The 12,203-nt window shown below is 49.2% G+C and overlaps 1 protein-coding gene across 1 annotated transcript in view; it reads left to right on the top strand.

Annotated features, from left to right (window-relative positions):
- Positions 1-3,550: 3,550 nt before the first annotated feature.
- Positions 3,551-12,203, top strand: part of MYH11 (myosin heavy chain 11) — an 85,430-nt gene continuing 76,777 nt past the window's right edge. Inside the window, 1 exon segment of the mRNA XM_049789258.1 lies at positions 3,551-3,624. The gene's annotated coding sequence lies outside the window, so the exon portion shown is untranslated.

Genomic DNA, 12,203 nt, shown 5'->3' with positions numbered 1-12,203 from the left:
ATTAAAGAATTTATAAGTTGGGGCCAGAGAGATAGCATGGAGGTAAGGCATTTTGCCTTTCATGCAGAAGGTCATCGGTTCGAATCCCCGGTGTCCCATATGGTCCCCCCCGTGCCTGCCAGGAGCAATTTCTGAGCATGGAGCCAGGAATAACCCCTGAGCACTGCCGGGTGTAACCCAAAAAACCACACCAAAAAAAAAAAAAAAGAAAAAGAAAGAAAGAAAGGAAGGAAGGAAGGAAGGAAGGAAGAAGGAAAAGGAAGGAAGGAAGAGGAAGGAAGAGAAGGAAGAAGAGAGAGAGAAAGAGGAGAGAAAGAAAGAAAGAAAGAATGAAAGAAAGAAAGAAACAGAGAAAGAAAGAAAGAAAGAAGAAAGAAAAGAAAGAAAGAAAGAAAGAAAAAGAATTTATAAGTTAAAACTTTCCTCCAAAAATGTGCAGCCCCCAGCAAGAATATGCACAAGCCCCTCAACTAAAGGTGTGTAGACGTCAGTGAGTCCATGTGGAATGCCAACCTGATGTGTGACCCCTGGGGGCGGAGAATACCCTCTGCCCTTCCTGGGGGAGCAGCCCGGTGGTCACTGTCCTCCCAAGGCTGCCGGTTGGTCCCAGATCCTGAGTCTTCACCCCACATGGAAAGGTGCGGATGACAGGACTGGAAGTACCACCACTGACTTGAGCTTTAGGCTCAACCCACCAGGTCCCTGGCTTTTATGCTGAATAAATGAATGGATGGATGGATGAATGAATGAGTGCCCACTTCATGGAGTTTTAAGGCCTGGGTATGAAAGTAGTAACTGGGGGCCCGGAGAGATAGCACAGCGGCGTTTGCCTTGCAAGCAGCTGATCCAGGACCAAAGGTGGTTGGTTCGAATCCTGGTGTCCCATATGGGTCCCCCGTGCCTGCCAGGAGCTATTTCTGAGCAGACAGCCAGGAGTAACCCCTGAGCAATGCCGGGTGTGGCCCAAAAAACAAAAACCAAAAAACAAACAAAAAGAAAGTAGTAACTGAAGGTGTTAATAAGCCTAAACTAAGGATGCCTGATCATGATCTCATCGAAGTTTCCAAAAGTTTATTCAAGAGTTGAGTATAGCATACTGTGACTGGCTAACCCACAGCTTGGGCTGGGTTTTCTGGGCCTGCAGGTGACCCATCCAGCCTTCAGCCTGCCCCTCCCGCCCTTTCCTATGCACCCAAACTCTTTCCACTCCTTTTACAGTGTAGACATGAAAAGGCACTGGTGAAAGTGGCCCATTCATCACTGTTGGGGGGGGGGGGTGTCCCCCAGCTGCTGGCTTTTCACCACCCTTTGACTGGGGAAGGTGGGAGGAGCCAGTGAGATGAATGCCAGTGAGTTTATGGTACAGGGATGAAGAGGGGCCCCTGAGGGGTTTGCAGGGGCCTGGGCAGGACAGGCTGGATTTGGGAAGAATGGTGGCATCACCTCCAAGTAGAGAAATCGCTGTTTTTCCTATTGGACAGACTGGTAAACTGAGGCATTTCAGTCTTTGCTCCCACTTCCTTGTGATCAGACTGGCAAGATACGCGCTGGCATACTCCAGACCTATTTGTTCACCCCTAGATATGTGCTTTGCCACAAAGCCAGCTGACCTACTCCCCCCATCTTTTTTTTTTAAGCCTGGGGCAAGTAGAATCAGGATGCTGGAGGGAACCAATGTCTGCCATCTCTTCTGCTGGGTCAGTTTCCCCATCTGAGAAATGGGGTTATTGGCAGGCAATTCCGGGGTTGTTGACTAAGATACACCACCTGTCTCAAAGCAAAGAGAGGTCCCATCCTCAGTCCTCTCTCTCCAAAACTTCTGGTTGGAAGCAGCTGGCCATGCAGTCCAGTTCCCAACCGGGAACCCCGAGACTGCAATGGGAGGCTGAGTCCCCGGCATCCTGTGCCCCCCTCCCTTGCCTCCCATGGATCCCAGAGGCCTCAGGGCTCCTTATTTAGTCAGGGGAGCGCGGGCAGCCCAACTGGTATGCGGCTCTGGGGGGGTTCCTGCCTGCCCTTTTTGGGCTGTCTCCCTCCTGCGCCCCACGACGCCCTGAGCCAGGGGAGAGAGAGAGAGAGAGAGAGAGAGGAGAGAGAGAGAGAGAGAGAGAGAGAGAGAAGAGGAGAGAGAGAGAGAGGAGAGAGATGAGAGAGAGAGAGAGGAGAGAGAGAGAGAGAGAGAGTAGAGAGGAGAGAGAGAGATGAAAGAGAAGGGAGACGGCCCGGATGGAAGGCCCTTGGTGCGTGCTAGGCGGGGAAACTGGGCACCCCTCAACTGCCCGCTGGTCCCCCTGCCTGGCTGGCGAGGGGCCAGCCCAGCGCCTCGACTTCCTTTTAAGGCCGGTGTACGTGCGTGTGACAGTGGAAGGGGATGAGGACTGGGGGGTGAGATGAGGAATGGGGGCCGGGAGAGATCTGGAGTCAGAGACAGGCCGGGTGTGAGAGAGAGTGAGAGAGAGAGAGAGAGAGAGAGAGAGAGAGAGAGAGAGAGAGAGAGAGTGAGAGAGAGAGAGAGAGAGAGAGAGAGAGAGAGTTAGAGAGAGAGAGAGGAGGAGAGAGAGAGAGAGAGAGAGAGGAGAGAGAGAGAGAGAGAGAGAGAGAGGAGAGAGAGAGAGAGAGAGAGAGAGAGAGATGAGAGAGAGAGGAGAGAGAGAGAGGAACAATGTGCGGGAGAGAGGCGAGCCTTGTGCAGGGAACTTGGGGAGGGGTCGCGCAGAGTCTGTGGGAACCCTCCTACGCAGCGGCTCCTTTGCAAGGAATTCTGAAGTTGGGGGGGGGGACTTCCCAGCTCAGATCACGCACCCCTTTGCTCTGGATCCCGACCAAAGTGCAACACAGCTACACGCACACGCATTGCACAAGCACAAGCGCGCAGCGCCTTTGCCAGAGTTCACATGCCCGGCACCCTGGGAGACCCAAAGTCACCGCAGCAGCAGGGGCAGGAGCTTCTTGCTTGGGTTATATATATATATATATATATATATATATATATATATTATATATTTATATATATATATATATATATATATATAGAAACAACAAGTTGGGAAAGTAAAAAATTTCCCCTTTCCCCGCGCCGTTCCCAGCAGTGTTGGAGGTGGAGAGAGAGGTTGGAGTGCTTTGGGGGAATCAAGGCCTGGCACTGGGCCTACCAGGGCATGAATGAGCCCTCGGTGCACCAGCGGGGGAGAGGTGCCAAAAAAGGGACCCCGTCTTGAGCTGACTCAAGTCCCTGCAGTTGCCCCTGACTCCCAAGAACGCCCCCCAGCTTAGCTGCCCCTTCTAGATACGTAAACCCCTTTGTCGAGGACACCGGAAACTGTCCCAAACAAAGTGGGGACTGAGAGGGGCCGGTGCACCCCCGAGTGCGCCCCTGCCTGCCGGGTCCAGAGCAGCTCAGGTGCGCCTCCTCGCTTGCAGCCTACAGAGGGCGCTGCGGTGGGCCCGCTCGGGGTGTCTGTCCACCCTGCTGGCCGCTCCCCTTTCCCACCAGCTGGTCGTGGGTGTATAAAGTGGGGCGTCCCGGGCTGCGGGGGAGATTTGCACGGCCCCCCGCCTGCGAGGTGTGCCAGATCTGAGCTCTCCATCCACTCGCTTCTCGGCTAGCCCCCCAGTTGGAGATCTGTAAGTAGTATGACCCCCATACGCACCCCATCCTAGGACGGTGGCGGCTGAAGGGTTGGGGGGGGGGGTTGTTCCAACCTTGAGGGGAGAGTTTTCTCCTGGATCTTCCTCTTGAGGACTCTAAGTAGGGCTGGGGTTTCCAGCATTCATTACCCTCTTCCTCCTCATCTTTCATTTCCCCTAAATCAGCATCTCCCAAAATGTGGCCTTTGCTAAGTGCCCCCTTGGTGCTACTCATTCAAAGTGTTAGAATTCCAAACGCTCCACAACTGCTGGCAGGAGGGCACTTTCCAGGGAGAAGCTACCCCTCTCATACCCTTTGGAGATCTCAGAGGCCAAGCATCTCCTCCCCTATTTTTCTAGGAAGGAAAAGTAAATGGTCAGTGGAGTAATTTTCAGCACCGAGACTTGGCAGAGCAGAGGATTTGGAAGCATAGATGAGCTCTACTGTGTGATGTGTTTGTTCAGTCATCAAACAAACACCCGCACACCTAAGCAGGGGCCAGGGTCAGCTCAGACATAAGATGCTGTTAGAAAGGGCTGGAGTCAGAGTGATATCACAGTGGGGAGGACATTTATCTGCACACACAGCTGCCAGGGTTCGATCATTGGCATATCATAGGGTCCCTGAGCTGGTTAGGAATAATTTCTGAACATAGTCAGGTAGCTGAAGCACCACTGGGAGTGGCCCAAACACTTCACTAAAAATAGGAAGGAGAGTGGTCCACCCGCTCATGAGGTGTGCTAATAATCAGGCATGTTGATAACTGGGGGAGAGAGACAGAGACAGACAGAGAGGGAGGGAGGGCAGGAGTGTGTCTTATTATCATCTAGTTCATTTATCTTAAACCATGTTTCCTTCTGGACCACTCTCCCCCAAGAAGGGCGTAAAATGCCAGACAGGTGGTCTGTGTCTGTAATGTTGATCCTTTCCCCAAAGGTCTGGTAGGAGAAATGCACTGGAATTTCACACGGAGGTGCCAGTGCCAACTGTCCAAAGTAAGGGAAGAGTATGGCATACACACACCCCATCACTGCCACTGTGAGTTTACTCCCTTGACCTGAATGCAGGGCTCTAAACTCAATCCTAACCTCAAACCAACTGGTCAAACAGTAACAGGAAACAGTAAAACCAAACTTGAGAACTTGTATACAACTGACCTGGGTGTTGATCCCTGGCATTCCCCCTGAGCACTTCCAGGAGGTGATTCCTGTGTACAGAGCTAGGGAGTAACCCTGAGCACAGAAGATTAATAGCCAGAAATAAAAAGTAAAAATGATAAAAAGGAAGCACAGGCTGCAGTGAATAGGACAGCAGGAAAGCACTTGCTTTGCATGAGGCTGACCCAGGTTTGGTTCCTTGCCAGAGTCCCCTAGAGTCTTCCCAAACAGTCAGGAGTAACCCTTGAGCTCTGCTGATGAGACCCCAAAATAAAGATAAGAAAATTTGAAAAAGAAAAGAGAAGGCAGACCTGTTCATTTTCCTTGTTTTCCTGAAGGTAGGATTTCAGACTTGTGTAGAGGAAGCTTGGAGAGATGGGTTGAAGTCTTCATTGTGACAGTAGGGCAAAAGAGAGACAGTAGCCCAGCAGTGCTCAGGAGTCATTCCTGGCAAAGCTCAGAAACTCATGAGCTGCCAGGGATGGAACCCAAGGCTCATTCCCTTCTGCATAGCAAGGCTCAGCCCTCCAAGCCCTCTGCCTGGCTCTCCTGCAACTGTAGCTGCCTTTGAAGGAAAGCAGGAAGAGGCAGTACATGCAACTCTGCTCAAAGAGAAAGGACTTTCTGCCTGTCACACAGCTGGTTAGTGGCAGAAAACTCTCTCTGAAAAAAACTGAAGCCAATGCCCAGTCTAGTCCCGTACTTAATGAATGCCACACTACCCTGCAGATGTAAAAGGCTTAAAACCCACTGATCTTGTACCACGGACTCTGAGCAAAATCTGTGTTAGCATCACAGTTTAGTCTGGGGGACTAAAAAAGGTTCCAATCAGAAAAATGTTTACCATTTTCTCTCAAAACTGACCTTTAGGGAACAGAGCATAGCTGCACTGTTTGGTTTGTTTAACTTTTTGGATTATTTTTGTTTGTTTTGCGCTTGGGGTCAACAGTCAGCAATGCTCAGGGGTTATCCCTGGCTCTACACTCAGAAATCACTCTTGGCGGTGTTCAGGGAACCTTATGGGATGCTGGGGATCGAACATGGTTGGCCATGTGCAAGGCGAGTGCCCTCCCTCTGTGCTATTGCTTTGGGCCCCATAACCGCACTATTTGTGCTCTGACTGAGGCCATGCAACAGGCTTATGGTGCATGAAGGAACCAGACTTTCCTGGAATCTTCCTGGGTCAGACTGGTAAACACCACGCTTTTTTATTTTTTACTCTGAATTGTCATGTCTGAAGTGGCTGTGTTATTCCGTACAAGGTATTTGTTATGGGTTTGTTATCATTACTTTTTAGTGTGAGGCTGAGATTGAGGCAAACATGCCCATTTATGGTAGCACTCTCCACCAGGCAGTCCTGGCTCTCTCACCAATGGGCCTTGTAATGCTGCTTTGTTGGTGGGACACTGGGAATTTCTGTGCTTTTGACCTTCCTGGTCTGGAAAAGAGGTGGGAAACAAAAGAGGAAGAAGAGGAGGCGGAGGAAGAAGAAGATGAATGATATTTAGAAGGAAAAGAGTAATTGCCTATTCTCCTTTTTTTTTTAATATTGAAAATCACCTATTTGGGAGTGGGGGATAAGACCTTTTTCTCAGTAGGCAAAATTCAAGTAGTTGCATTTAATACTGGGGTACAATCATGTAATTTTTTAATCCAGACACACATTGGATTATTCTGAAGGTCAAGCCCCACATGAAATCCGTTATGAGATGATCATGAGATGATCACAGGCAAACTTTTGCAACCATCCACCTGGGCCTTACCCAGCCTCAGTTTTTCCTGTCTGTGAAATGGAGCCAAGGAGATTTGCTTCTGTTAACAAGCATCAGGCTTCAGCTCCAGCAAAACCTAAGTTGTTTATTTTCCCAGCAGCCCTTGGGAATAGATGATTAAATATCATTTACCAACCATGTTTTACAAGTGTGGCTCTGAATGGCTTATTCAAATGATCCCATGAGGTATCCAGGAGGACAGGATAATGCAAAGCTAACTTGAGAGAGGATTGTGTGTGTGTGTGTGTGTGTGTGTGTGTGTGTGTGTGTGTGTGTGTGTGTAGGGGTTTGGGTCACACTCGGCCATGCTCAGGGTTTACTCCTGCCACTATGCTCAGGGATCACTTCTGACAGCACGTGGAGAACCATATGTGGTTCCAAGGATCAAACCTGTATAGACCTCTGTTAGATAGAACCTGCTGTTCTATCTCTTTGACCCTGCACAAGATATTTCTAGATAAAGGACTTAGTCTATGCCTGGCTTCTGGTACCTTCAGTACCAATGGAGAATAAACATGTCCAGAATTCTCCAGTTCTTATTTAGTGTGGTCCAGTCTGTACTTGCCCTGCTCAGACACCCCTAAAGGACATACCTGTCACTGATTTTCTCAGGTGTCACCTTTCTTCCTAAACTTATGTGCTATCTGTCTAAACATCTCCTTCCTCGCAGGCATATTTCTCCTCTGTGTTAGAACCAGTGAATCAGCCCATTTGTGATTCAAGGGCAGAGAGATAAGCTCTCCAGGGGTCAGGAGGTGCATTTTCTAGAGCTCTTTTTCTTTCTGAGGTCTCCTCCTTCCTTCCCACCCTTTAAATATGGGGTCAGAGTGATAGGACAGCAGGTAAGGTGCTTGCCTTGCACTCGGCTGACTCAGGTACCGTCTCTGACATCCCATATGATCCTTTTGTGCCCGACTGGACATGATTCCTGAGCACAGAGTCAGGAGTCAGCTCTGAGCATCACTGGATGTGGCCTCCAAAACAAACAAGCAAAATAAACCTCAATAGGACTGTGGCCACCTACAGACAGAAAGCCTGAGTTAGATAGTCAGGTAGGAGCAGAAGGAATTCTGGAAGATGGGGTCTGGTCCCCAGCAGTCCTCAGATGAGACATGCCATCCCCTAGCCCTCTAGGTTTGATGGGACCTCCAGGGGGCTCCCGGAAACCCAGCTGAGGCAGCTCAAGGACTGACCTCAGCTCTCCCTGTCCCCCACTGTGCTGACCACAGGCATTGAGGCTGAGACAGACACTCAACCCCAACCCCACTGTGTAGCACCCCCTCCCTATCTCTACTTGAGATGTCCCCCAGTGTGCTCCTGAGTCATGCTTCCTCATGCATCACTCCCAGACTTTCTTGTGCCATATCTTCCTTTTTGACATAAATCTTGTCCCTCTGCCAAGTAGTCTCTGTTCTCCTCCCCCTCCAGCACACACTTAACCTCTTCATCTCATCAGCCCATCAGCACTTTGGGCTCCCTGTCTTGTTACAGGCTACAACAGACTCTACAGAGTATCAAAGTAGATCCTTCAGCTAAACATCCTAGTTCCCCCACCATTGCTTTGTTGTGATTTTGTTTGGAGGTATCATTTGGCAGTATTCAGGGGTTCCTTTTAGATCTGTGCTCAGGGATCATTCCAGGCAGTGTTTTGGGGGGAGGACCCTATGAGGAGCCAGGGATTAGTCCCAAGTTGGCCATGTGCAAAAAAGTGCCCTCCCCTCTGTCCTGTCTCTCTGCCCTTCCCCCAAACATTTTTGATGATTTCTTATAAATAGTTGCTTCGGGAACATCCGTCCATGGGCAGCTATTTTTGGCCCCTTGGAGGAGTTTGTCTGAAAAATTCCCAGCCCTGCAGTGGCTCAGTCAAAGGGCAGCACCTGGAAAATGATGGAAACCAAACCAGAATCCATGAGCCCAGCACAGTCTAAGGGGGCACAGATGAAAATTATGTCAATGGAGGGAGAGAGGCCTCTGTATGAAGCTAGGAGCCAAAGATGGTGTGGGCCACAGGAAGAAAATAACAGTGAAGAGAGCCGCATTGGGAGAAAAGTCGAGAAACTCTGATCTCAAGCTCCAAGGGCCCTGTCTGAGACTTGGTGTTTCGTTTAAGCTGTGTGGAGCCAGCCAAAAGCTGGAGAACACAAAGTACTGAAGTGCCTGTGGGACCAGGAATGGCCCCTTCTCGCTTTCTAAAAGCATCCTTCATCCTTGGGATCACTGGTGACCCAAATTCTTTTGGTAAGGAAGAAAGGGAAAAAAAATGTCAGTTTTGCCCATGAATAGTTTCTTCTTTTCTTAGTTCTGAGTTGAGTCAGTAGATCCTGAATCTGCCTCCCTGCTCACATGATTTTGGGGTACTTTAGTGCAAAAGCCCAGGGCTGCCAGGGCTGCAGGGCTGCATACAGCCGAGGCCCAAGACTGCCAGGGCCTAGTGTTGCAAAGCTCACAGGGGCTAGTGGGACCCAGCTGCTGGATGGGGCCTTATGCCCACCAGGGATGATAACACATTGGTTATCAATTGGTTAACCAATTGGTTAACAATTGGTCCAAGACTGAGAAAGAGAGAAGAGAAGAAACTAAGTACACATTTTATTTTTTCTGATTTTTGAGGCCTGCTGCTGCCACCTACCCAAAGATTTTAGAGAAAGGGAGAGAGAGTTAGATGGAAATTCACCAGCCAGAGGTGGCCAGGGGAGGCCCTGGTACAAAAAGAAAAGAAAAGGGAATAGATGCAAAGCAAGCAGCATTTCTCCGATGTTTTATCTCTGGCTCCCCGTGAGCCACCAGTCACTGCTCTTGTCACTATTCTGAACCCCCCATACTGTGACAGCCCAAGTTTTTTCTTTTATAACCAGCATGACAGGAGGCATATCTAAGGGGCATGTGCAGGGGATTTCTAGGTTCAACAGTCATTGTAGTGGGGTATCCAAGGAGCATGTCTAAGCCCAACTGCCAAGTGGGGGTATCCAAGGGATGTGTCCAAGTTCAACTGCCAAACCTTAGGACCATGTTCCTTGGAGATGGAGGAACGATGGGGGGGGGGTGATGGGGGGTGTCACATCATGCAGCAGGAAAGGGATTTTCTGTTTAGAGTAAATGGGTGGCATGAAGATGTGAGTTCACATCTGGATTTTGAACTCAAGTCACTGTTTTAAAGATATCAGGAGTGGGACAGAAATAAAAGAAGGAATAAAAGAGATGCTTCCCTCGCTGAAGGCTCCCACACCATATCATGTATCTAGGAAGTTTGTGTTTGTTTCTGAGAAGTTTAAGGTGGTACCTAGAATTCATGTTATAAATGGCTTGTCCTGGTCCCTAGTGGATAAAGGATCTTGTATAGAAGTGACTGGAGCCTTTTTTCTGTGGGGAGAGCATCTGCCAGATTTCATTCCTTATACTTCATATGGTCCCCTGAGCACCGCCTGGAGTAATCCCTGAGTGTGGAGGCAGGACTAAGTCCTGAGCACTGGTGGTTGAGGAATAAAAAAGAAAGAAAAAAGGAATAAAGAAATAGAGAGTATATAACCCCCCACTGCTCAATTTGACTGGCTTTAAAAAAAAAAAAGAAATAGAGAGAAGTTAGGGAGGAAAGAAGGAAGGACGAAGGAAAAGATAGAAAGGAGGAAGAAAAGCAAGAAAGAGAAAGAAAAAAGTAAAAAAGGAAGAAGGAAAGAGAAATAAAGGAAACAAGGAAGGAAGAAGGAAAGGAGAAAAGAGAAAGAGAAAAAGAAAGAAGAAAGGAAGAAAGAAGGAAGGAAACAGAAGAAAGAAAGAGTGAGGTAAAGAAAGAAGGAAAGTGAGGAAAAGGAAAAGGAGAGAAAGGAAAGAAGAAAGAGGAAGAAGGGAAGAAAAGAAAGGAAGGAAGGAGAAAAAGAAGGAAAGAGCAAGAGCGAGAGTATGCAGTACATGGTCAAACAGGCCCTGTTAGTAGCTCAGGTCCCAGCATTAAGATCGTGAGGCACTGTGGATGAGGCCCATGGCTGTACATGGTCTGGAGTCCTTCTCTTTCTCATGGTGCTCAGGACTGGGTCTTCAGAGAAAACAAAGAATAAAGCAGCTGAATGTTCTCAGTCTCAGGGGCAGTCTTTGGACTGCACTCAGCATGACACTCAGTGTGATGCTTATGGTCTGCCTGGATTTCTGCTGTCCTAAACCTGGAGATGAGGTGACTTGCTCATGATCACCCAGTGTGGGGGTGTGTGGGCAGGACTGAGGCTTACCCTGAGCATTTTGTTTGTTTTGTTGTTGAGTTTTGGTCCATAAACAGCAGTGCTCAGGGATCACTCCTGAGAGTGCTGGAGGACCCTATGGGATGCCAGGGATGGAATCTGGGCAAGCCGCATGCAAGGCAAGAGCCTTGCTAGGGTTTCTTAGCTTGTCTATGTTCCAGAAACAAAGTCATGTGTGTGTGTTGTGCCATGTGTGACTGTGTCCCCTGCTGGCTGGACAGGCCTGCACCATTTGGGTCAAAGTGCTCACTGGGAGTTGGGGGGGGACTCCTTTCCTTTCCCCAGTCAGACCAGAAGAGCCTCTAATGCCTGAATCCTGGTTGGGGCCTCAATTAGAAGTTTAGGCCAAGGTCAGTGCAGGTCTGAAGCGGATCCGGAAGCAGGTCTAGAAGTGGATTTGAAGCGAATCTGAAGCGGGTGTGGAGGCTGTGTCATGTGCCCTCCATGTACTACCAGCTGGGCCTTCCCATCTGTTCAGTTTCCCTCTGTAGCACTCCAGAAACACGGAATAATTCACTTCCCAGAAGTGCAGGCAGTGCAGTGTCTGTGAGGACATACCTGGACACCTGTTTCTCCTGACCCTTGGGGCTCCCCACCTCCTGGGTGAGGCTGGGGCTAGCCCCCCACCACTAGACCCATGTTTCTGTGTTTCCAACAGCCCTTGGCAGTGGTTTATGCTGGGAATGCAGACGTTCTGGCGATGGGGAGGGGGCACTTCTGGGTTTCTACTCTAGGAGGCAGGTGTGCTGCTGAGATCTGTGGGTGGAGACTAGAAATCAGAGATGCTACCCAGCACAGGCCCCACTGGACTCTCCAAATCTTGGGACAAACTTGAGGGTTTGGGCAGGGAAAAGGGCTGTGGAGTTAAGGGCTGAGTTAAACAAGAGAAATAGCTTTGGGATTTTTATTTTTTACTTTTGGCTACTCCAGATTAGTGCTGGGTTGGGGGTTCCCCTCTCTGAGGCTCACAGGGTACCATGTGGTGCCAGGGATTGAACCTGGAGATCCTAAAAGCAAAACTTGTGCTCTGGATTGTATCTCCCTGAACTTGGGTTTTTGAACTTTCAGATATGCCAAGATCACCTTGGATGTCTGGATGGGTTCTGCTTCTCAAAGGGGGGAGAAAATTGGTGGCATTTTTACGGGCACATACTCTACCAGGTCCACAGATCTTTCTGATAGTTTTTAAAAAATTATCACACAGGTCAGAGCAATTTTACAGCAGGGAAGAAGCTTGCCTTGTGCACAGCTGATCTGGGTTCAATCTCCAACTTCCCTTAAGGGCCTGAGCACCATCAGGAAGGATTTTTGAGTGTAGAACAAGGAGTCAGCCTGAGCATCACTGGATGTTTCCCCCAGCCCAAAATGAATTATCTCATTAAAAAATTGTCTCACCTTTTTGAATCTTACCCTCATC

Source organism: Suncus etruscus, chromosome 15 (genome assembly GCF_024139225.1).
Source record: "Suncus etruscus isolate mSunEtr1 chromosome 15, mSunEtr1.pri.cur, whole genome shotgun sequence".
Lineage (NCBI taxonomy): Eukaryota > Metazoa > Chordata > Mammalia > Eulipotyphla > Soricidae > Suncus > Suncus etruscus.
The sequence above is the reverse complement of the archived record's forward strand: the minus strand, read 5'-3'. Positions and strand labels throughout refer to the sequence as shown.